Genomic DNA, 26,224 nt, shown 5'->3' with positions numbered 1-26,224 from the left:
AGTCCCAAAAGACCTCAACAGCCTCTCGCAGCATTGTTCTTCATCTGAGGACATGTGAACAGTCGCAGTGAAACAGTAATCATTTGGTCTTTGTAGGTCCCATCTTCCCTGGAAAAAGTCAATGGCCCCTAGCCATTGATTTTCAATCAACCAATTTTAATAACATGCACAAATGCTGGTAAATTATTACCTTGGACATTAACTAGATGTTGACCACCATCAAATTTTTTCAAACAACCAAATATCCAGCTCATTTTATTGGATACTGTTTATTACCATAGACATATTCACATGTGCATGTTCACAAAACACTTCTGGTAAAAAAAAAAAAAACACATAAATGATTTCATGAAACATCTCAACGTCTGACTCAGATCAATAAATTGGATAGTTTCTGTATTTGTTTCGGTCATGCTTTTAGAATGTTTTTTGTTGTTTTTACTTTAAAAACAATGATGGCCACTGGTATTTAGTGCACTTTTTAACAGTTTTTTTAATGTAATTGCTGTGCCCATTTTAATATTAATACATTTTATTCAAGGTGCCTTTCAGGGCACTCAATAAAAAGAAATCAGAAGGCAAAATAAAAAGGACCGTGGTGCTTGATCAGAGTAAACATTCTTGTGTGAATTGATGAGTTTTTGTCAAGATTTGAAAAGGGAGAGATGGTGCTGGTGCCGGTGATTGTGATGTCAGGAGGGAGGGCGTTCCAGAGGCAGAGGGCAGATTGGCTAAAGGCCCTGAATCCCATGGTGGTCAGACGAGCAGAAGGCATGATGAGGCTGAGAGAGGAGGCTGACCTAAGAGACCAGGAGGGAGTATTAATGAAAGAGCAATGTGATGGATGGCCTTAAATGTATAAAGCAAGATTTTGAATTCCCGGCAGTATCTGATTGGGAGCCAGTAGAGCTTTTGAAGTACAAATGAAATGTGACTGGTGGTTGATGTTCTGGAGATAACCTGGACAGCAGCATTCTCGACCAGCTGGAGTTTATGAGTGGATTTATGGGGTAGACCAAAGCGAAGAGATTTACAGTAGTCCAGGCGAGATGTGATCAGAGTGGGGACCAGGACTGCGGCAGTGTCAGGTGCAAGAGACGGGGTGAGGCGATTAATATTACGTAGGTGGAAGTAGGCGGAGCAGGTGATGTTGTTAATGTGGCTTTGAAAAGATAGAGTGCCATCAAATGTGACACCCATACTCTTAAATTAAGTGGATGGAAAGACAGATGAGTTGTCAATGATGAGAGTAAAAGTGGAAGGATTTGAGAGGATGGATTTGGTCCCAATGAGGAAAAGTTCTGTTTTCTCATTGTTGAGTTTAAGAAAGTTAGATTAAAACCAGGCTTTGATTTCCTGTAAACAGTCACAAAGTAGGTGGGGAGGTAGAGGATTGTTTGGTGGAGAGGTAAAGCTGGGTATCATCAGCATAACAGTGGAAATTGATGCTGCATTTATAGAGCAAATGACCAAGAGGGAGGAGGTAAATTATGAATAAGATTGGGCCAAGGGCAGAGCCCTGGGGAACACCAGAGGAGAGTGGAGATAGCTGGGATGTGGCAGATTTCAACTGAATGAATTGTGAGTGGTCAGTCAGGTAAGATTTAAACCAATCCAAAGGTGTGTCTGATATTCCAATACAGTGTAGTCGCTCAAATAGGATGGTGTGGGAGATGGTGTCGAAAGCTGCACTGAGGTCGAGTAGGATGAGAATGCTCAATAGCCCAGAGTCTGCTGTCATCAGGAGGTCATTGGAGATTTTTAGGAGGGCAGTTTCTGTGCTGTGGCGAAGGCGGAAACCAGATTAGAGCTGTTCGTCTAGGTTGTTGTTTGAAAGATGGGCATGAACCTGTGATGCAACTTCTTTTTCCAATACTTTTTGGAGTTGGAGATAGGACAAAGGTTATTGAAGTTGTTGAATCCAAAGCAGGTGTTTTGAGTATAGGTGTTACTGCACCTTTTGTTTTTAGATTTGCTCTCTAGGAACTTTTGGGAACTGACAAGTGATAGTATACATAGAACTGGTTCAACACAGAGCTTATTGAGAGATCAGCTTATTTATCAGCCTATCTCTGTGCAAATGAATTGTGACGCGACACGATACAAATAAACTGAATTGAATTGAAGTCTGTAAGTGGCTGATTCAATATGCTTTTCAGTTTGAGTAGTAACTGTTTGACATTCATATATTTGCAGTTGTAACATTTTGTAATGGAAAAACATCCAGAAAACTGCAAAAATGCTGAAACCCTGAAACATCGTTCATTTTAACCTGAGGTCAGACTTGTCTTTTCTTTACTTTACTTTTATCATGCCACTACAGTGTACTTTTTTATGTTTTTTTTTTGGTCACTGCAATATACTTTTTTCATCATGTAATGCACTTTGAATTGTCTCGTGGCTGAAATGCGTTATACAGGTCCTTCTCAAAATATTAGCATATTGTGATAAAGTTCATTATTTTCCATAATGTCATGATGAAAATTTAACATTCATATGTTTTAGATTCATTGCACACTAACTGAAATATTTCAGGTCTTTTATTGTTTTAATACGGATGATTTTGGCATACAGCTCATGAAAACCCAAAATTCCTATCTCACAAAATTAGCATATTTCATCCGACCAATAAAAGAAAAGTGTATTTAATACAAAAAACGTCAACCTTCAAATAATCATGTGCAGTTATGCACTCAATACTTGGTCAGGAATCCTTTTGCAGAAATGACTGCTTCAATGCAGCGTGGCATGGAGGCAATCAGTCTGTGGCACTGCTGAGGTCTTATGGAGGCCCAGGATGCTTCGATAGCGGCCTTTAGCTCATCCAGAATGTTGGGTCTTGAGTCTCTCAACGTTCTCTTCACAATATCCCACAGATTCTCTATGGGGTTCAGGTCAGGAGAGTTGGCAGGCCAATTGAGCACAGTGATACCATGGTCAGTAAACCATTTACCAGTGGTTTTGGCACTGTGAGAAGGTGCCAGGTCGTGCTGAAAAATGAAATCTTCATCTCCATAAAGCTTTTCAGCAGATGGAAGCATGAAGTGCTCCAAAATCTCCTGATAGCTAGCTGCATTGACCCTGCCCTTGATAAAACACAGTGGACCAACACCAGCAGCTGACACGGCACCCCAGACCATCACTGACTGTGGGTACTTGACACTGGACTTCTGGCATTTTGGCATTTCCTTCTCCCCAGTCTTCCTCCAGACTCTGGCACCTTGATTTCCGAATGACATGCAGAATTTGCTTTCATCCGAAAAAAGTACTTTGGACCACTGAGCAACAGTCCAGTGCTGCTTCTCTGTAACCCAGGTCAGGCGCTTCTGCTGCTGTTTCTGGTTCAAAAGTGGCTTGACCTGGGGAATGCGGCACCTGTAGCCCATTTCCTGCACGCGCCTGTGCACGGTGGCTCTGGATGTTTCTACTCCAGACTCAGTCCACTGCTTCCGCAGGTCCCCCAAGGTCTGGAATCGGCCCTTCTCCACAATCTTCCTCAGGGTCCGGTCACCTCTTCTCGTTGTGCAGCGTTTTCTGCCACACTTTTTCCTTCCCACAGACTTCCCACTGAGGTGCCTTGATACAGCACTCTGGGAACAGCCTATTCGTTCAGAAATTTCTTTCTGTGTCTTACCCTCTTGCTTGAGGGTGTCAATAGTGGCCTTCTGGACAGCAGTCAGGTCGGCAGTCTTACCCATGATTGGGGTTTTGAGTGATGAACCAGGCTGGGAGTTTTAAAGGCCTCAGGAATCTTTTGCAGGTGTTTAGAGTTAACTCGTTGATTCAGATGGGGTATCATAGCTCGTTTAGAGACCCTTTTAATGATATGCTAATTTTGTGAGATAGGAATTTTGGGTTTTCATGAGCTGTATGCCACAATCATCCGTATGAAGACAATAAAAGACCTGAAATATTTCAGTTAGTGTGCAATGAATCTAAAATATATGAATGTTAAAGTTTCATCATGACATTATGGAAAATAATTAACTTTATCACAATATGCTAATATTTTGAGAAGGACCTGTACAAATAATCTTGCCATGCCTAATGTGAGAAAGTGCTTTAAATGTTCCACATAGAAAAAAGCATTAGATCTCCTCATGGCATGTTTCTTAAAGCATGTTTCTTCTTCTTTTCATCTTGTGATGTTACTCACTATTTAAATGGGTAGTTTATTGGGACAGACAACAAATGTCCGCATGCAGATGTCTCCAATCATGGAGGAGCGGATAGGATGAGTAGACAGGTAGAGTTAACAAAACTTTATGCTTAGATTTTCTAGTCAAGCTGATGGTGAAGTTGACTGGAAGGTATGAAAGCACTTTTATTATCCAAAGAAATAAAATCTCAATCTGCACTGTTGTATTGTTCTTGCATCTTATACTGCTCTATACTTACTCTCACTCACTTAAAACTGTGCACATATATTTATATTATATTGTAGATATGTTTATACTGTTTAATTTGTATTGTATTGCACCGACTACGCCAAAACAAATTCCTTGTATGTCCAAAAACGTACTTGGCAATAAAGCTTTTCTGATTCTGATTCTGATTCTGATTACCTCAAAGGACACTGGAAATTTTTGTCAGACAATAAAAGCTTGATCGGTGCATTTCTAAAAAATTTAATTTCCTTGCTTAATACGGGCATCTGTCTTATCGTAAAAAAAATAATAAAAAAAATAAAAACGAGGTTGTGTATGTTTCATAACCAAAACACATAGAGATGTTTCAGATATACCAAAAAACATAAAAATCCGCTCTCACTGTAAAAACCTATGCCAACACCTGCTGTAAAAATCTACGTGGATTCCTTTAACAGTTCTTACCATACAAAACTGACTGGCAAAAGCTTTGTGTCATCACAGTTTGTGAGCACCTCACTCTGTCACTCATTGGCAAGCAGCCTATCAGAATCTAACAGCCCATGTTTCCTGCTGTGAGCCTGATCAACTTTTTTCCTTCTTCTATTTTCCACTTCCAAAAGATCCACCAGTTGTTTTTGGAGGTTTTTCTGTACTGACAATAACATTCATGAACACCTTGATGTCTATTGACTCAGATGGATTAAAGGTCTCTAGAACATGTGGACTTTTGAGTGTTGATCACCTTTTTGGCAGGCACACATCAAAACAATGTGATAGGATTTAAAACCTCCTTTTCAAGTGTTTTATTAGCGGAGGTAAATACAGTCATAATTGTTGAGTCACACACTGTCAGAAAGGTGTTATTTGAAGGACAATTTTAGACATTTTGCGGTATTTAAAAAAAAAAAACATTTTATGATGTACAATACATCCACATGTGGTCACTTTTTAGAATACCTCTGAGCTCAGCTGTTTGCATTAATTTTAAAGTCTCCTCCAGCAGGTCACATTCCTTCCACCAACTGCAAGCCACTCTAGATAATAACATCAGCCAGGTCTTCTAAAATGGAAAAAACAATTTTGTCTCTGATGATTTCATTAATTTCTCAGTGCAGGAGATTAAACTGATTTAAGTTTCTGGACTCCAAAACAGGAGCCGTTTTAGGCTAAGTGGCCCCTGAAGGTAACAACGCCATTAGTGACACAATCTGTTGGGAGAAAATACTCTTTACTTTCATCTGGCCTTGACCCTTAAGAGCACAAAAATGAAGTAACTGTGCTGTTTCTGTTTCTGACTGTCTAAATCTGCATTGCTCCCGTCTGGCTTGGAAGGGCACTCAAAGAAAATAAACAATGTTGGTGGGGGGCCACGAAGGGGTACTTTTCCCACCACGGCATGCACTAGTGACTCCTACAGTTGTCCAGGACATTGGCACAGTCCAAGCTGAAGACTGCACACCTCCCTACATGAGGCAATGTCCAGGTTGAGCAAACATGCTTATCTCATACGAACATTTGGCTGTATACACTATGAACCCTGGCACAGACAAATATATTTATGGGTCAAGAATGGGTGTGTTCACACCTTTTACTCCACGAAATATTGGTCAAGTCTGCAGCAAACATTTAAAATCTGAACAGACGATACTAAAAAGATACTACAAAAGCAACTGCTTTTTCTTTTTCTCTGACTACTTTCAATGCCAATTTCTTGTGTCTTAAATGCTTCGTAGAGAAAAATAATTAGCTTCTCCGATTTATGGTATGTGATAATGCAAACCAAAAAGTCTGTTCTACAAAAGCATAGCAGACAGATCTTTCACTATCTGAAGACATTTCCTGCTGCTCCTTCTGGTTTACCAGGAACCCAAAATGCGGCTGATGGCTGGTTACCAAAAGCAGGAGGGATGCAATTAGCTGAAATAACAAAAGACAGTCATACTCAACAGGTCCTGTAACATGACTCACATCTGAAAGTGAAAATGAGGTTCAAAATAAAAAGGTCAGAAAAGTCGTCCACATACAGGTCCTTCTCAAAATATTAGCATTTTGTGATAAAGTTCATTATTTTCCATAATGTCATGATAAAAATTTAACATTCATATATTTTAGATTCATTGCACACTAACTGAAATATTTCAGGTCTTTTATTGTCTTAATATGGATGATTTTGGCATACAGCTCATGAAAACCCAAAATTCATATCTCACAAAATTAGCATATCATTAAAAGGGTCTCTAAACGAGCTATGAACCTAATCATCTGAATCAACGAGTTAACTCTAAACACCTGCAAAAGATTCCTGAGGCCTTTAAAACTCCCAGCCTGGTTCATCACTCAAAGCCCCAATCATGGGTAAGACTGCCGACCTGACTGCTGTCCAGAAGGCCACTATTGACACCCTCAAGCAAGAGGGTAAGACACAGAAAGAAATTTCTGAACCAATAAGCTGTTCCCAGAGTGCTGTATCAAGGCACCTCAGTGGGAAGTCTGTGGGAAGGAAAAAGTGTGGCAGAAAACGCTGCACAACGAGAAGAGGTGACCGGACCCTGAGGAAGATTGTGGAGAAGGGCCGATTCCAGACCTTGGGGGACCTGCGGAAGCAGTGGACTGAGTCTGGAGTAGAAACATCCAGAGTCACCGTGCACAGGCGTGTGCAGGAAATGGGCTACAGGTGCCGCATTCCCCAGGTCAAGCCACTTCTGAACCAGAAACAGCGGCAGAAGCGCCTGACCTGGGCTACAGAGAAGCAGCACTGGACTGTTGCTCAGTGGTCCAAAGTACTTTTTTTGGATGAAAGCAAATTCTGCATGTCATTCGGAAATCAAGGTGCCAGAGTCTGGAGGAAGACTGGGGAGAAGGAAATGCCAAAATGCCAGAAGTCCAGTGTCAAGTACCCACAGTCAGTGATGGTCTGGGGTGCCGTGTCAGCTGCTGGTGTTGGTCCACTGTGTTTTATCAAGGGCAGGGTCAATGCAGCTAGCTATCAGGAGATTTTGGAGCACTTCATGCTTCCATCTGCTGAAAAGCTTTATGGAGATGAAGATTTCATTTTTCAGCATGACCTGGCACCTGCTCACAGTGCCAAAACCACTGGTAAATGGTTTACTGACCATGGTATCACTGTGCTCAATTGTCCTGCCAACTCTCCTGACCTGAACCCCATAGAGAATCTGTGGGATATTGTGAAGAGAACGTTGAGAGACTCAAGACCCAACACTCTGGATGAGCTAAAGGCCGCTATCGAAGCATCCTGGGCCTCCATAAGACCTCAGCAGTGCCACAGGCTGATTGCTTCCATGCCACGCCGCATTGAAGCAGTCATTTCTGCAAAAGGATTCCCGACCAAGTATTGAGTGCATAACTGTACATGATTATTTGAAGGTTGACGTTTTTTGTATTAAAAACACTTTTCTTTTATTGGTCGGATGAAATATGCTAATTTTGTGAGATATGAATTTTGGGTTTTCATGAGCTGTATGCCACAATCATCCGTATTAAGACAATAAAAGACCTGAAATATTTCAGTTAGTGTGCAATTAATCTAAAATATATGAATGTTAAATTTTCATCATGACATTATGGAAAATAATGAACTTTATCACAATATGCTAATATTTTGAGAAGGACCTATAAAGACACCTACAGTGGATCTCAAAAGTGTAGACACCAAAGGAAATAAAATACTTTCAGAATGCGCTCAGCAAATAATGTCACAAATATTCTGTGAATTCAACAGAAAAACAGCAAGTTAGAAAGAAAAAAAATAAGAAGGGACAATACCTTGGTTGCATTAATGTGAAAACTAGTGAACTAATAATTTGGTTAAGCATCTGTTGATTTAATTTCAGCATTTAGTCTTCTTTGGCAAGATTCAGTCAACATGCCACATCTTGACTTCATAATATTTGCCCACACTACATAAGATGTATTTAGTTATAAGGCCAACTCTTCTTCACAGCTTCTCTTCAGGTGAGTTCAGAGATTTAGTTCTAGGCTTTACTCGGCCATTCGAAAACCTTAATTTTCCTGTCATGAATCCATTACTTAGTTGATTTGGATGTATTGTTAGGGTGCATTCACACCATCCTTTTTGAATCAACCTCTAGATCGCTGGCTTGGAAATCTGGTTGGAAATCCTGTTTGTTCATGGACGTGTAAATGTGCATTTGAACTTAGTCAAGGACGCAAAGTCTGATCTGCCAAAAAAAACATATGTCTCAGTCCACTTTAAGTGAACTAAATTCCGCAAACTACAACATTGTGGGTACAGTGCACTCTCAGGAGTGAGGAGGGGAATATCTGACTCAAAGGTGAGGTTTGTTTGACAAGCTGCACACCTGCCAGCTATATCCTCATCAGGTTGTGGAAAATATAAGGAGCAGTGAGACAATCCATCTTCGTCTGATGCTTAACCTACCCAATAGAGATAAGCCAAGCCCTTTAAAGAGATTAGAAATCCCGATTCTATGTTTGCTGTGTTTTGTCCCAGTCCTTGCCTAGCTGAAGTTCTCTGCTGCTTCCCAGGTTGCTGTTTCCCGGTTAGAAGCCTTATGCCAATTCTGGATTCCCCCTTGGCAAGAACTCTCCAAGACAGTCTTCTTTTGGACCAACACCCGCAACTGCCTTCAAGCTGCCCCTTCATTACCTAAACTCTCTGCCTGTCTGCTCTCCAACGCTCTCCTCTTGGCACTCAAAAGATCCTTTTCTGCTCTGCTCCTGCCATATACTCTGGAGACCACTCACCACACCTCACGTCGCTGTCAGGTTAACAATCCCCCTCAAACTCCGTCCTCCCATCCTTCCACAGTAAGTTCTACACTGTTTACCAACAGTTTGGATTCTATCACGCTGTTGCTTCATTTGCTTCAACTGTTTTCTCTATCTCCAGGCCCAGTCAAACCCTGATTGCTTAAGTCCTGCAACAGATTCATTGTCTTTGTTATTTTACTAAGAACAAATCACAATCCTTTACCTTCATTCTGAAGGTAAAGTTTCTGCATGTGGGTCAAAAAAATACTTGGTTCCATGTCAGCATTGTGAAAGGACTGGCAGAATGTGCAAACTCCAAACCAACTTTGTCCCTACTCCTCCTGAGTCTACCCGACTCTAAGATGTGATCTTAGACTAACAGAGATGTTAAAAAAATAAAATCTCTAACTATTCAGCTTTCTAGCAGGCACCTGAAGGTTTTGGGTGAAAAATGATTGAAATCGAAACTATTTTTATCCACCTCTACAAAAACTCGAGTTCCATTTTAAAAAGTATTAACCCCACATATTATTGCTTTGGATATGTTGAGGGTTAGTTTTGTGCCAGACTTACCTTTTATAACTGTGGCCAACAAAGTTTAATTTTAGTTTCACCAGACCAGAACACATTCTCTCACAAAGATTTGTTAGATTTTTGACAGGCCTGGATGTTTTCTTGGAAACTCCTTTGTCCAGACCCCTCTGCAAACTGCAGCTTTAGCTGCAATTTAAGAAAGGTCAGAAAAATCCTTCTCGGACCACTAAATTTAGTTTCGGCTCCATTAAATTTAAAATAATTGATGTTAGGTGTGTATCTTATAAGACTGAATGTTAAAATAAAAATCAAAAGATGCCTTAACAAAATTTTTGTGTAAAGGTCTGCATGCTTAACCATGTTATTGAACCTCTTTTTATATTTTATATTTGTTCTAACATATTTAACAGTTTTTTAGCTAAAATGAACATCATATATGTCATGTTAAAGAAGGAGAAATATGTAAATTTATTCATCTTCGACTCAGTTTTTAACATTACAAAAACTGACATTTTAACAGGCTGTTAAAAACCACTGTACAGATGTCTAAATGTGGTTGGGTGGTTGGAAGGTGGTGGGGTTCATTAAATCGGCCAACCATCCTTGACTTTTAACAATTCTGTTCAGGGTAAATGTAGACACAACAGATGGACTAAAGCAGCAGTTTTCAACATGTTATTCTGGGCTAAATAAAGACAATGATGGATCACCCTTAAATAGCAATTACAAATATGTCCATGAATGTCCATTGTTTAGATGTGTGAAATTTTTAACTAGAGCTTATTTCAGGTATTTATTTACAGATAAAATAAAGATCTAAAAAAAAACCTGCATGTAAGCGTGCTGCCGATTTATAATCCATATGTCATCTGAACTAGAGTTAAAAATGAGTAGATTTTAGATGTCCCAATGCAAGTGAATGCAGCACAGATTTACAAGCTGCTCCCACATCCCCTCCTTCATGTTTGGCTGGTGGCAGGAAGCAGGTCATGAGAGCATCACCATTTAATGATAGCGTTATATGGGGAAACAGTGCTGGATAACACAAGTGTGAGTAAAGTAAAACTGCGTTTTTTTGAGTAAACATTATAGATAACTAGGTTATAGTTAATTAGGAACCAAGAGGTTCAGTTTTTCTGCTTTTACTTCATTTCTGCCTTTTGGTTACTTATCCAGCATTCAGACAGGAGGTGAGGCATGTCAAAAAAAGTGCATTTCATATAGAGGATGCAAAGCTGAGAAACTTAAATTTGAAGCTCTGTAACACTAAATTAACTCATTTTTAATTTATTTAACTAACTGAGAAATGTGTTTCTCATGATCAGCCAGTACTGATGGGGAAAAAAACAAAAACTACAAGTTAAAAGATCAAAAGATTTTAAAGTTTCACTCCATGGTACGAAGAATCAAATACAACCAGAACCAAATATTGTCAGGAAGATGGGGACAGAGAAATATGTTGTAAAAAGCTGCTGCTTTACTTGCAACACAATATTTTGAATGCAACTGCTTCTTGATCTGTAAGGTCAGACAAACCACAGCAGGAAAGCATAACCACGACATTCCAGTTTCCAGTAAATCAGGGTAGAAATTGCTGAACATTATCTTAACACAAATCTTATATGTCTATTTATTGATTTATTTAAGCACCAAAATGTATTTAAACTGATATTATAGTGTCAAATTGATCAAAATGCAGTTGATTGTGATCAATTCATCACAAAACCTTTTTAATCATGCCACACCACTAGTTTTAACATTAAAAAAATATTTCAGTTTTGTTTTTGTCGGGTTTTTTTTAAACAAATACCTAAGAAATTATTATATTTACTAGATAGCAAATTGAGATATTAGTTATATGTTGTTGCTGTTTTTGTCTTTTTTTCAGCGAGAATTTACCCCCAGATAAAGGTGTTTTTATTCAGCTTAGCTGCAGACTCAGAGATTTGGCCTTTTGTAAGTCTGTGTTAACTGGTTATTGTTGTTCCCTGTGACTGATTTCTTCAGCTACAGCTTGCTGAATTTTGTTTCTGCTTAATTAGATTAACTATAATTGCCTATTCAAACTCATTATTCTATACACAGTAGGCACAGGTATAAATGCATTTTTTTTTACACAAATGGACATTCATACAAACATTCTGGCATACTTTAACTCACAGACAAGTACAGAAATGTTGCAAACACTGTCTTGTAACACACACAGAGAGAGAGAGAGCAGGCATTCAGCAGCCATGCCTTTCTGTAGGATTCTCCTCTGGGTGCTGCATCCAAGGTGAGTGTGCTCGCTGGCAGCTCCTGAGGAGTTGGTAGGGAGAGATAGCTGAGCGAAGCTATTAAAATACAGGCAGGAATTTCCCTTATCTCTTCCTTCGAGCCAGCTCGCTTCGCTTTGTGCTATTATGGAGATAAAATGTACAGAGGGTTGGAATGAGGGAGGACGGAGGGAGGTTGAGGAGGGGAGGACGAGGTTGGGGAGGAAAGGCGTAAGAACGTCAGATTTATGGAGCTAGGGAAGCTTAAGGTTATTAAATCGGAAGATTACTCGGCTGCGAAATTGTTGAAGTTTTTACGAGAAGTTGAGGGATTTAGGTCGGTATTAAACAGTGAGGCATTAAGAGTCCAGCAATAAACATTATTCACAATTTATTTTTACTACCTTTCTTCAGTTCTGCTCACAATTATAATCAGACCAACAGTGTATCCTTTCCCGCCTTTCATCAGCCTAACAGACAACATCAAGCTCCTGCTAAATGTTTATTCTAAGGGACACCTGCACCTTCCTTTATTTAAGTCTTCTCTTTGCTGGAAGTAGCAGGAACACCAAGGGGGAAAAAAATTAAATCAACAAATTAAAAAAGAAGAAATGCAACATGGAAATGGAATAACACAAGAGTTTTGTTACCTGTTCAGTGAGGCCAGCATTGCATGCAAATATCTGACCATTCAATTTTATCACGGTCACATTTTAAAAGACAAATGTGACTATATAATCGGCAGAAAGATTTGAGTTTGCAGTCAAATTGTTGTTTACCAAAAGCATGTAATGCACACAGTTATATGAGCATTAAGTGTTGTCACTGTGGGTGTATCATGGAGAAGATGAGCAGCAGCAGCATCAATCAGAGCTGTTTGGTTCCGTTTTAAACGCTGTAGCCATCCTGTGTACATCCAGCCATGTCTACCGTTTACTGCTGACAGCTACAAATGATAGTCCATTTAGGAACATTAGTCAGAGTCCTTGATTTGCCAAAACAAAATCATTTTTATTGAAGGGATCATCTTTGTCATTGAATACATTGAAAGATGAGCTGAAGAGTTTTTGTTCTCCAAAAATTGATGCAGTGAGGTTTGCATAAAAAGTGTGCACTCATCCAGAATGTATTAGTGAACTTCTGTCCCTGATAGAGCGTGCTTTTCTGAAGGACACTTTTTGTTGCTGTATTTTATGTGAAAAATAAATAACTTGTCTTTCTCAGAAAGTCAGTTCATCAACATATATCAAATATGTTTGGGGGAATTTCTCTCTTTTCTGACTCCGTGAATACATATCACTGTCCTTCTACTCAAATATTTATTTAATAAGGCAGTTTTAGGATGAATCAAATTGTTTAAATTATGTTTGAAATACAAGAGTGATTTTATTATGTTTACATGACATGTTACAGGCTATGTAAGGTCCTTAATTGTTGTAGATTTATCAAACTGCAGAAGATATTTACAGACATAAGTTTGCAAAACAAAATTCCAACAATGTTATATAAAACTAGTATAGAATAAATAAATGTTACTGATTAAACCCACTCATCATAATTCAGTCTATTAGACAATTATCTGTAACTGAAAATACACTCCTGATTAAAATCTTAAGACCGTAGAAGTAATTGCAAGTATATGTACCTAACATTTTTTTATTGCAAACTTTATTGAAATAGATGCTGTACGTGTTTATCTGTTATAATGAGTTTCAGTCTGAACCTCCCTAAAGAGATCCTGGCTGTTTTAAGTCCTTCTTCCAGTAAATGATGTATAAATATGAAAACATGTCAGTCAAGTTTTTGGATATATTGCAAATGTTTAAGTTTATTTTTTGCCGATAAGGCACCATGGTGTCAGTAATTTGGGAAGAAGCTGAAGTACTTGAAGTCAAGTAACGCAGCCAATGGAGAAAATCGACACAGAAAGGCCCCGGCTTCTTGATGGGAGACAAATACTAAGAAGTGCACCACACTGCAGCCTGGTTTCAGAATACAAACCGTTTAACAGGTTAGATAATTGAACATAAATACCCTAAGACCTGTGTTTACCTGCGGATTTACCTGCAGTTTAGTCCCTGACAGTTAAACAGTGCACAGTTAGATTGATGATGTGTGGAGAAGATGAAAGACAGGTTTTTATAGAGAGATTAAACAACCAGAAATACACTCAGTTACATCTGTGTGTTCACAACCTCACATTAAAATTTTTTCATATAAACTACTATTCTTGGTGCTTTTAGACACTAAAAACCTTTGAAAGAAAGTAAAGCACCATTGAGCTTATTGAAGGACTTCATACATTCACGTGTTTTCTTCACACTGCATATGGGAATAAGGATGTATCAAAATATGCAAGGAGTGCTTAAGAGGCGAGTCAGGATTACTAAAAGATCTAATTTATCTGTGAAATGGTGTCTTAATAAGCACTATCAATCTTTTTTGTTTGTTTGTTTTAGTTAATACTTTTTTAAGAGAACTTAAATATTGTTGTAATTTGCAAATTTTTAAAGGTTTTAATTGTAAAGGTTGTTGCAGTGATACATTTTTAGAGTCAGTCTTCTTCCTTTTGTATGGACCAATCATTTCCATTTATATAACATGCTCAAGACACGGGAGCATCTGTTTAAGGTAGCGGCTAAAATAGACCCTCTGAATTACGATGGCCCATACTTCCTGCAGAGCCAGCACAAAAGAAAAAACTAAAGTAACTGAGCACTAAATGTGATTTGTGTGTTTACTCTTGTCATAACCTATTGTTAAAAAAGTCTGTAAAAGTGAAATTCTTTTAGCCCGGGGTCCCCAGTGATCAGTTCAAGGATCTGTAGATCATTTGGTATTTGGCCCCAAAGGATAATAACTAGAAAAGGAAAAACGGCAATGTACTCTGAACATAAAGTGCACTACACACATATTGAGGTGCAGGCTGTTTTACTGTGAAATTGTTTTAATTCTGGTTAGGTCTGAGCACCTGTACCCCAACAGTTTAAAGCTAGCAAAAATGGAAATAAAATATGATAATGTGACCTCAGAAAAAATCCAAGATGGACAAGAAAGATAAAGCTGCATTTAAAAGAAAATATCAGGATTCCTGTTCAAATCACAGCCTCATTACAGAAGGTGATTAATATTTTTCAAGCCTGCTGTGGAGCTACATGCCAGGACACTAATGAAGCAATAAAAACTTTTAAACTACTATGCTACTTGGACACCAGCAACTCTGCATTTAAGCACACGTCTTTGTAGTTTTTCAAACAAAACAAAAGGAAACGCAAAGAAAAAGGAGCTCATTTTGAAGGCTCAACAAGTGTGTCTGAAATCATCAGTTTTAGTTGCTTACCGCATTGCTAAACCTAAGAACGCTTTTACTGTCGATTAAGAATTTATCCTGCCTGTCGCTAAGATTTCCAATGAATGTTTTAGAAAGGCTGCCATGAAAAAAACACCAGTTCTTTTGTGCCAGCAACATAATGGACAGGTTGATGAAAAAGCAATAGACAATGAGCCAGAGTTAATTAATGAGTCATTTCAGGTTGACCATAAAGAGACTGTAATGCTAATTTATTGTGCCACACGTTTCCAAAGGATCTGCATGAAGATATGTTATGTATTTTATTGATGTCAACAAGCTGCAGACTTTTTCAGGTCTTTAAATGATTGCATGCTGTAATGGTCTCGGTACAACATACTTGGAATCCAGCTGCATACCTGTAGGGGACTGTAACCGCAAGAGCAGTTGTACTACTTTAGCACAGTTCATTTTGGTCTTTGGTTATCTGAAAATTATTCAAATTGATTAAGATAACATTTCTTTGCATTTATTTGCTGAAATGTATGGGTTTAAACAATTTCATGTTAAGCACACCAAATCATCTGCTTATCATCCAGAGATTCATGGTACTTTTGAACACGTTATTGCGTTCTTATTGCACTCAGCTGAAGAAAGACTGAGAGGAAGGTTTGTCCTGGTTGATGATGGCAGCTCGAGAAGTGAAACTGGAGAGCACTGGGTTTAGTCCAAATGATCTGGTCTTTGGGCATACAGTACACAGTCACCTGGCATTGTAGGCTGGTTAATGGATGACCTCCTAAAAATGTCATTGACTCAGTTAATGCCACAGAATATATATATATATATATATATATTTATTTACAGTTTAATGTTCATTTGATGTTCATTAAATATTTTATTGTGATCAGAATTTCACTCTGCAGGACTCCTTTCATCATATCGAAGTATTGAGATGTAAATTAGAGAGCTAGACCACCGAACACATCTAGTTTTACACCATAACACTGTTAAAAATATAAACAAAGAGGCACAATACAACTTTTAAGTGTACTGGGATAAAGGCCCTAATTATAAATAAAGCAGCCTGGATGTTCTGTACTTACAGTGGAGGTGAATATGGTCCATTCAGAACAGCACAGGTGCATCAAACTTTACCATGGACCTGCAGACAAAATGAAAATGAAATGAAATACCTTAGTGTTTACGCCTGTTGATACTGCTAACTGACCACCGAACCTTTGGTTAAATCTCTTCTATTTATGATTGTCTTTTTTTTCCCTTAGTCTATTCTCTATTTGTCCTCATTGTCTCATCCTCCCTGTGTTGACTGTAGCTAAGCGTCTCTTGTTATTTCTGTCTCCATCTCATCTGATCTGTCACTTCTAGGAGCAAGAAATTAGCAATGAATAAATCTACATTTAACTACAGTACATCTTCACATCAATAACTCTTAAACTGGTTGCTTGTAAAATTCAACATAAGTTCACTACCAAACAAACAGCTGTACAGGTCCTTCTCAAAAAATTAGCATATTGTGATAAAGTTCATTATTTTCCATAATGTCATGATGAAAATTTAACATTCATATATTTTAGATTCATTGCACACTAACTGAAATATTTCAGGTCTTTCATTGTCTTAATACGGATGATTTTGGCATACAGCTCATGAAAACCCAAAATTCCTATCTCACAAAATTAGCATATCATTAAAAGGCTCTCTAAACGAGCTATGAACCTAATCATCTGAATCAACGAGTTAACTCTAAACACCTGCAAAAGATTCCTGAGGCCTTTAAAACTCCCAGCCTGGTTCATCACTCAAAACCCCAATCATGGGTAAGACTGCCAACCTGACTGCTGTCCAGAAGGCCACTATTGACACCCTCAAGCAAGAGGGTAAGACACAGAAAGAAATTTCTGAACGAATAGGCTGTTCCCAGAGTGCTGTATCAAGGCACCTCAGTGGGAAGTCTGTGGGAAGGAAAAAGTGTGGCAGAAAACGCTGCACAATGAGAAGAGGTGACCGGACCCTGAGGAAGATTGTGAAGAAGGGCCGATTCCAGACCTTGAGGGACCTGCGGAACCAGTGGACTGAGTCTGGAGTAGAAACATCCAGAGCCACCGTGCACAGGCGTGTGCAGGAAATGGGCTACAGGTACCGCATTCCCCAGTCCTGGGCTACAGAGAAGCAGCACTGGACTGTTGCTCAGTGGTCCAAAGTACTTTTTTCGGATGAAAGCAAATTCTGCATGTCATTCGGAAATCAAGGTCAGAGTCTGCCAGAGTCTGGAGGAAGACTGGGGAGAAGGAAATGCCAAAATGCCAGAAGTCCAGTGTCAAGTACCCACAGTCAGTGATGGTCTGGGGTGCCGTGTCAGCTGCTGGTGTTGATCCACTGTGTTTTATCAAGGGCAGGGTCAATGCAGCTAGCTATCAGGAGATTTTGGAGCACTTCATGCTTCCATCTGCTGAAAAGCTTTATGGAGATGAAGATTTCATTTTTCAGTACGACCTGGCACCTGCTCACAGTGCCAAAACCACTGGTAAATGGTTTACTGACCATGGTATCACTGTGCTCAATTGGCCTGCCAACTCCCCTGACCTGAACCCCATAGAGAATCTGTGGGATATTGTGAAGAGAACGTTGAGAGACTCAAGACCCAACACTCTGGATGAGCTAAAGGCCGCTATCGAAGCATCCTGGGCCTCCATAAGACCTCAGTGCCACAGGCTGATTGCCTCCATGCCACGCCGCATTGAAGCAGTCATTTCTGCAAAAGGATTCCCGACCAAGTATTGAGTGCATAACTGTACATGATTATTTGAAGGTTGACGGTTTTTTGTATTAAAAACACTTTTCTTTTATTGGTCGGATGAAATATGCTAATTTTGTGAGATAGGAATTTTGGGTTTTCATGAGCTGTATGCCAAAATCATCCATATTAAGACAATAAAAGACCTGAAATATTTCAGTTAGTGTGCAATGAGTCTAAAATACATAAATGTTAAATTTTCATCATTACATTATAGAAAATAATGAACTTTATCACAATATGCTAATTTTTTGAGAAGGACCTGTATTTTGACTATATAAAACTGTCAAACTTTAATTCTTACATGTTGTAATCTATTTAACCCAGTTGGTTAACAATCCACTACCTAAGGCTGCTTCAAGCAGCTCCGTGTTTGTTTGTTTCAGACGTCTTTCTTTATAAGGCATCTTGAAACTAAAAAAAACAAACAATGAATGAAAATCTAAAAAATATTTTAAAATGCACTACCTGTTTTTTTCTCTCCTTGTATTAAAGAAAAAACATTTTTCAGTCAATAGCTGCATAACAGAAGTCATTTGAGAGAAAATGATACATTGAGCCTCTGCAGGCTGTATTATAAGGATTTTGACTTTGAGTGTGAGTCATGTTTATTTATTTTTTTACTAATCTTACACTTTCACAGGACAAAAGTGCTTTCATTGCTCAAGACATACATTATCTATCCAGAACTATAATCTATTAGGAATAATTTGAAGGATCTAATGTTTTATTTCCAAATTAACAGCTTAATTAAAGCTATTTTTCAGTCCAAATAATTAAAAGCCAACTCCAGACTGCTGCTGCTTGTTGTTCTCATACTTCCTGGTTGTGTATTTATGTGGGGCTAAATGTTAAAGATATCAAGGTGACAAGAAGGCTATCTCTCTTACGAAATAACGCTAAATAGCAGTATTAATACATGTTTTCATTAGGTGTCTAAGGAGGTCTTATGGGAATAAATAAGTAAATAAATAAATAAATACTTCTGCCGTTTTGGTCAAGGAGCAAAAAGGGCAGGTGCGTGACTTTTTTCCACCTCACTGAACGATGAGGTAAAGCTCAACCTATTAAACAAAGGGTGTATTCACACCAGCAAAGTCCTCTGGTCCGCTTGTTTGGACCGGACCAAAAGCAAATTTTATTTTTTTCATTTGGTGAGGTTTGTTTTCACATTGTACTTTTTGCAAGTGAACTATTACTTGTAAACAAAGCCACGCGGGTGACGATCATTGTTCCCATTGGACAGAAATGATGGGGGCGGGACAGAGCACAGACCCAGAAATTGAGGAAAACAGCTGTAGACGTGTTGCGTGCAGCATCTCTGTTCTGCATATTTATGTCGTTATTACAGCTGCAATATTATTGTGAGAGTGAAGAGCAACTCATTCAACACAGACTTTGAGACGTTCCATTTATAATGTTGGAACCCCGTCGGAGAATGCGTGCCGAACGCCGACGTTTTCTGCGTGCCTTGTCCCACAACAAGCCAGTAGTGTTGCTAAGCAACACACAGCTTATCAGGTATGATTACCTTACAAGACACACCTTTGCTACCGGCTACAGTGGCTTTTTATGTCCAAAGAGACGTGCACTTTGGTTTGGATCGGGGCCGGTTTGTATTCAGACCATAAGCGAACCGCACCAGAGTCTGTTTGGAAGCGAACCGAGACCACCTCAAAAAGTGGGTCTCGGTCCGGTTGTTTGGTCCAGACCAGGGTTCTCTTGAGTGTATTCACACCTGCACAAAAGGTCCGGACCAAGGGGGGAAACGACCTCTGGTCCGTTTAAAGCGGGCCGAAAGTGAAGAGTGTGAATACACCCAAAGATTCTGTCATGTTAATCCTGAGAAGAGTAAGTCCATGAAGGCTGAAGTAAAATACATGTTGGTTAATGACATTGCAGAGCCCTCTTCATCTAGTTGGTCATCGCCTTGTCTCCTTGTACCAAAATCTGACAATACCCTTGTATTTTGTACTGATGTTTGCAAGGTGAATGTTGCGACCAAGCCAGATGTGTCCCCTCTTCCATAGATGGAGGACTGTGGGGACAAAGTGGCCCATGCTATGTTAGCAAACTTGTTAAAGGGTCATTGGCAGATCTCTTTGTCAAACTGTTCACGTGAAATCTCATCTTTCATAAAACCAAGTGCCATGTACTCCTACAGGGTCATGCCCTATGGTGTATGAAATCCTACAGCAACATTTCAGAGGCCTTTTTAATCATTTGGCTAATGCATATTTTACTCTCAACCTGGCCAAATGTGAGTTTGCTCCAGCAACTGTAATGTACTTGGGTCATGTGGTAGGGCAGGGTATTGTTTGTCCAGTACAGGCAAAAATGAAAGCTGTGGAACAATACGTTGGACCTACAACAAAAAAAACTAATTAGTTTTCAAGGTTTGGTGGGATATTAAAAGGCATTTCTACTGAATCCAGAAGTGAGATCACTGACCAGAGAGCTGCACCATCGATTTATTGCCAAAAAACATTCACCAATGGCAGCACATTTAACTAGTGAAGAGTAAATTGCAAAACCTACTTGTCTGTATGGCATATTCATCCTGCTCAATGAGTTCAGTCTGTCATTTTAGTGAGGAAAGATAATTGTATTCAAGTTGGCCAATTGTTGTTGCGTTTAAAGAAAAATTTTATTTTTTGTCATATCGATAGGGATTTTAAACATGTTGTTGGGATTATGATAATTAGTGATTAATTAATATTTATCAATAATTATAACTGAAAATCATAATTTGAGAAAATTCATTTCTTAACCAAAAATCCTCATTTATGTATCAAAATCAGAGATGTCCTCTGGGGTTGTAATTGTGGCTCAATGCCCTTGATAATTACAATTATTAAATTCTCAGTAATAGTTGATAACTATTATTAGATGTCACTGTTTAATCAACCGTTTCTGCCGAAACGTGGGGAACTTTAACCTTATTTTGACTGACAAATCACTCTTGCACAAAATAAACACAAACGGCTTCTCTTTATCTACGTGAATATTTATTAAATCAACAGCCCTGATACAGCTCGCTATTCCGATTCAATAATCTTCACCTAATCAAACATGCAAAGTTCCTCACAAAAGGGTTAAATATCTAACTAAACAAAAGAAAACAGCATTGTGTATGTATGAAATCAAACCAGCAGTTATGGCAAAATACAAAAGGAATATGGTTGAACGAAGCTCTGGGAGTTCCACTCCCAAAGTGTAGCTTAGTTAAAACCAGTAGTCCTAAAACATCCCCCAATGCTGGGAGGTCCGCGCACACAGAGAATCATAAAACGTTTGGCGGCAAGCCAGTAAAGCATGAAGTTGAAGACAAAGAAAATGGTTGATATTCACCATAAGGTTATTATAGCAGTTCAGTTTTACGGCACACCTGTGCTCAGGTGTTCACACAGTAAAAACACAACTTGCAAGACTTGGCGGCCTCAGAAATCAACTGCAATCAAGTTTCAATAAACAATGGCGTGCACATACAATTTAGAACACAATAGACTATAAGTGGCGATTCTAAATTGCCCTAAAATCCTACTCTATGCTGCCCAAGCTATTACTAATAAAGAAAATAAAAACGAACTGACTTTACTTGATGTAGTCTTCCTTGGACAGAGAGGTAGAGGAAAAAGGGGGGGAAGAGTTTCCAGGCGTCCGTGGATAACTCAGGAAAGCGGTCCGTCCTCGTCCTTTAGGCCTCCTTGGCAGAAAGGTGAAAAATATGACGGACCGTCACTAGTCAACTGGAACAAAGAAAACAAGGATGAAACTTCTTCTCCTTGAAACCTCCTGGTTTTTTGGTTACGTACTAAATCCACGTCTTCGATCGGTAAAGTTGAAACTTACAAGCCTTCTTATTCTTGTAAGCTTAATTCACTTAGTTTTCTGGCCAATGGGAGAATCCATGTGGGATTTCTTCTCCAGAGCAATGCGCTTCAGATGCCGGTAACCGCGTCTCGGTTCCAAGCTGAAAAGCAATGGGGGTGGTCTCAGAGTATGTTATATAGCCCACTGTGACATCAGAGCTGCGACGCCCCGTCCTATCAGCCACGGTGCCCGCTGGGATTTGTAGTAGCAGACTATCCTGGGGTACAAAATGGCCGATGACGCTGAACAGCGTAGTGACGTCCAGCAACGTACAAATGGTCCAATATTCAGCAAACAAATGGTCCGACAATGTTAACCACAACATCCAACATTACCAGGGATCCTGGAGGCAACCTTTACTGGGCTCTTATTCTCCGCACTTGTGCAAGATGTCTTTTTCAGCTTTTAATAAAGCTCAACCATTATTTCTCAGCTATAAAAGATCCTCAAAACAGGGATAAAATGATTTTTTGTTTTTGAACAAACATGATGATTCAACTTTGTCCGTGATAGAATAACGACTACTAGAGATCAAAAGTGGCAGTGACCACAAAAGTATCACTTAGACGTCAGATCTCTCTGCATTCTGTGTTAAGGTCAAGGTAAAATATCCTAATATCACCACCAAAACACAGAAGGCTCTATTTCAAGCATCCTATATTTGTGAAGTGGAGTTTTCCATAGCGACATCAACCAAAATTAGAGTATAGAGTAGAATATATAGAAGAAACAAACATTCACTGTCTCCATCCACCCACCCATTTTCTTTTAACCAATTAATCCTTGCAGTGTTGAATGTCTCCAGCGGTCAGTTGTTAGGAGGTGGAGTTCATCTTGGACAGATTTCCCGTCCATCACAGGGTGTCGCAAAGATGCTCAACCATGCATTCACACCTATGAGCAACTTAGAGTTGCCATTTAACCAAGTGGGCATTTTCTTGGCGGGGGGAGGAAGCTGGAATACCCAGAGAAAACCCATACATGCAGGAACAGATCTTGCTAAACCCACACAGAAAGACACAAAAATGGTTAAAATATGCCTTAAATGTATCACAAAGTGTGAATATTCAACAATATGTGAATAATTTAAAGAGGAATCATTAAATTTTTACCAAACACTGGTGAGACAGAGGTTTAACAGGTTCTTGTCATTCATGGAGGAATCCACCACTGTTGACATTCAGACAGAGAGACAGCCACCTCCTGCTTCACTAGATAAATCTCCTCTGCACCACAGCAAAGAGACATTTCATTAGCCCCACTGCCACACATCCGCTTCATGAGATGTGCAGGTGTAATGCAGCTGAAAGCAGCCTTTAAATGCTGTAAACACTAACTTGCTAAGTGTCAGGGTGTATTACACACTTCGAGTAAATTGTCAAGAACTCATCTACAAGACTGGGTTTCATGGGCTGTGGATAAGTCTTAAAATTATGTGATAAATATGACATGAATGCAGATGTGTAGTTTTAGCAATAGTAAACTCACCATGCTTTCACAGCCTGTGAAACCCTCATTTGTTATAATTATGTTAACATGACACTTTAGTTTTTCTTTATGTGCCAAAGGGGAAATTTAAGGCAATACAAATTAATGTTGTAAACCCCATAATAGTTTTGTCTTGTCATTTCAATGCATTCAAATTAGCCACAACAGTTTTTAGGGCCTCGAGGGTAACAGTAACAAGCTGTAAAAACAAATAACCTGTGTTAGCTTTGTGAAAGCATAACATGCAAGCAAAGTTTTTTTTTTTGTTTTTTTTTTTACACGTCCATCTGTTATAAATGAATCCAGTTACTAAGATTTATCTAGTCATGATGACACCATTTGTTTGGAAAAATGTCTGTTTTCTTAGCTCCTTAATGCTGCACCACATTACACAAGGAACTCAAAGAAAGAAAGAAAGAAAGAAAGAACTGGAAAACCACAAATAAAAGGATAACTGCATAAAAAATGTTATTACCTGAATATCTATAAATCTATAATTTAATCAATCATAGTAACCACTTTCCTTATCACTACACCATGATTAATTTTGAACAATTCATGAATTATCTCTAGACCATTTGAAACTGCTTATGCTGCTGGAGGGGAAAGTATGGTCTGTGCAAACATTACAAGGACTGTCTGATCAGTTCAGGAGGCTCCAGCTGTTTTCCATACAGCAAATTTGTCAATTCCTCCAAAATTGAAGGACAAATATCACCATAGCCTAAAAGTTTGAATACAAATTAAAAACATAAAAACGCAATTTTGTGGCGGAAAAGACCCTCTGGAGCAACGCCTCTCCAAAACAGGCACTATTGCATGAGGATTTTTTTTTTGTTTTAAACTGCAGAGTGGATACATGGCTGTAATATTTTAGACAACCTCTGCACAGCTGGGTAATATAAAGTATCCTGATGCATGTACATATCGGAGTAACAGTGCTGTTCAGAACAAAAGAAGCTGCATCCAAGACTTACATCACTAACTATGATGCAAAGTATCTGACGCTGGACTTTAGAGTGGTGGAGATATGTTCTCTGCAGTGATGTAACATGCCTCGCTGTCTGGCAATCCAATTGAAGAGTCTGGGTTTGGCAGTTGCCAGGAGAACAGCTCTTGTCTGACTACACTGTGTCAAGAGTAAAGTTTCCTGCAGAACGGATTATGGAGCCAGATTTTTTTTTGAGGAGCTGGGCTCTGCCCTTAGTTCCAATGAAACGAACTCCTCATTCTTTAGCATACCAACATATTTTGGACAAATTCAAGCTCCCAATCTTGCGAGAACAGTTTGTGGGATGGTGCCTTCCTGTTCAAACATGACTGCATACATGTGCGCAAATTTGATCTGGAAGAGCTTGACTGGTCGAAACAGAATCCTGACCTCAACAGAACACCTTTTGGATGAAATCGAGTAAAGACTATGAACCAGCCTTCCTTGTCCAAATCCAAATTCCCATAAACACACTCCTAAACCTTGTGGAAAGCCTTTTCAGAACAGCTGAAGTTGTTCCAGCTGTTAAGGATGGGCTGACATTATATTAAAGCCCATGGATTAAGAACGGGATGTCACTCATCTGCATAGATAAAGCCCCAAAAGACAAACTCAGCCATGAGAATGCTATCCTGTCTGCATCTAGTCTCCTGCTGAAGGCAATGCTCACAAAGTCACCTCTTCCTGGGATATTTCTCTCTCTGCCCGCAGGCTGAACCACATGTTAAAGAAATGATTAATTTCTGTTAATTAACAGCCAAAATAACTATATAAACTGTACTTTTATGTTTTAAACACTTACTTTGCAGGCATTTTGATCATTTCTGGAAATGAATTTTGGTCATTTTAAGTTAATTAATGAGTTTTGGAGGACACACAGTCAGGTTTAGCCGTCAGCAATGGCGCCCAGTGTAAACTGTGTGCTGGGCTGCGGCCTGCATGCCATTTAATTCCTCCAGTATCTGCCTCTAGCACACTCATGCTCAGCAGCCAACAGGCTGCGTCTGTTCCTTTATCACACACAACGCTGCTCACACATAGGAGTGCAAAGGGAGTAAACGAACACACACACATGGATGCACACTGAGAAGATGAAAGGTACAGGAACTGAGCAGAAAAAGAAGAGGGGAAAGAGAGACAGTGAAGATTGCAGCTTAACCTCATGGCTCCACTGTAAAGCACCACTCACTCGCAGAAACCTTGCTGATAGCCATCTGTCTGGCAAAGGAAAGACACGTTTACCTTTCCAACACATCAGCACGCTCACAAACATTCATACCGCAAACACAGGGGCAGGTACTCATATCTAACCAATGTGCATTTACGGATGATAAGTAAAAGAAGATATTCTGAGTGTGACTTTGAGCTGTTCTTTGTTTATCTAACAGAAATGAAAGCTTAGATAACTTTATCTAAAAAATGAAAACTGAAACTGCTCAGAATTCAAACTACATGTTGCTACATCTCCTTACAGTATTTTTCCTTCATTCTTGTGGAATTGGCTTGTGTATGCACCTACGATTAACATCTATTTAAAGTTAGTGTATGACTTTCAGTGACAAAACGAGGAAGCCCTGATCAGAATCCAAAAAGACATTTGCCATAAATCTGGAGCTTAGTCAATAGCTCCCTCTGAAGGAGAAAGAAAATGTTTGCTGTGCATCCTCACTCTCCTCCTTGCTCCTCTTCCTCTCTCCATCCTGCCATACTTTAAGTCCCTCTCTTCAGACATAAATTCCTTGAAATCCTCCCACATTCCCACCTCTGCAGCAGCTCCACGGTCCTCATCCCGTCACTCCTTGGTGTCTTCTCCTTCTCCTACATCCATCTCTGTCCCCCAGATCAATAATCAAT

The 26,224-nt window shown here is 39.2% G+C and overlaps 1 long non-coding RNA gene across 1 annotated transcript; it reads right to left on the bottom strand.

Annotated features, from left to right (window-relative positions):
- Positions 1–506: 506 nt before the first annotated feature.
- LOC124873338 lies at positions 507–26,224 on the bottom strand. Its single transcript, XR_007039501.1, has 3 exons — positions 26,133–26,224; positions 16,307–16,365; positions 507–800 (listed from the first exon to the last, which is right to left on the bottom strand). It is a non-coding gene; the product is annotated as an uncharacterized LOC124873338 (long non-coding RNA).

This window comes from Girardinichthys multiradiatus, chromosome 9 (genome assembly GCF_021462225.1).
Source record: "Girardinichthys multiradiatus isolate DD_20200921_A chromosome 9, DD_fGirMul_XY1, whole genome shotgun sequence".
NCBI lineage: Eukaryota > Metazoa > Chordata > Actinopteri > Cyprinodontiformes > Goodeidae > Girardinichthys > Girardinichthys multiradiatus.
Note: the sequence above shows the minus strand (reverse complement) of the source record. Positions and strands in the feature narration are given on the sequence as shown.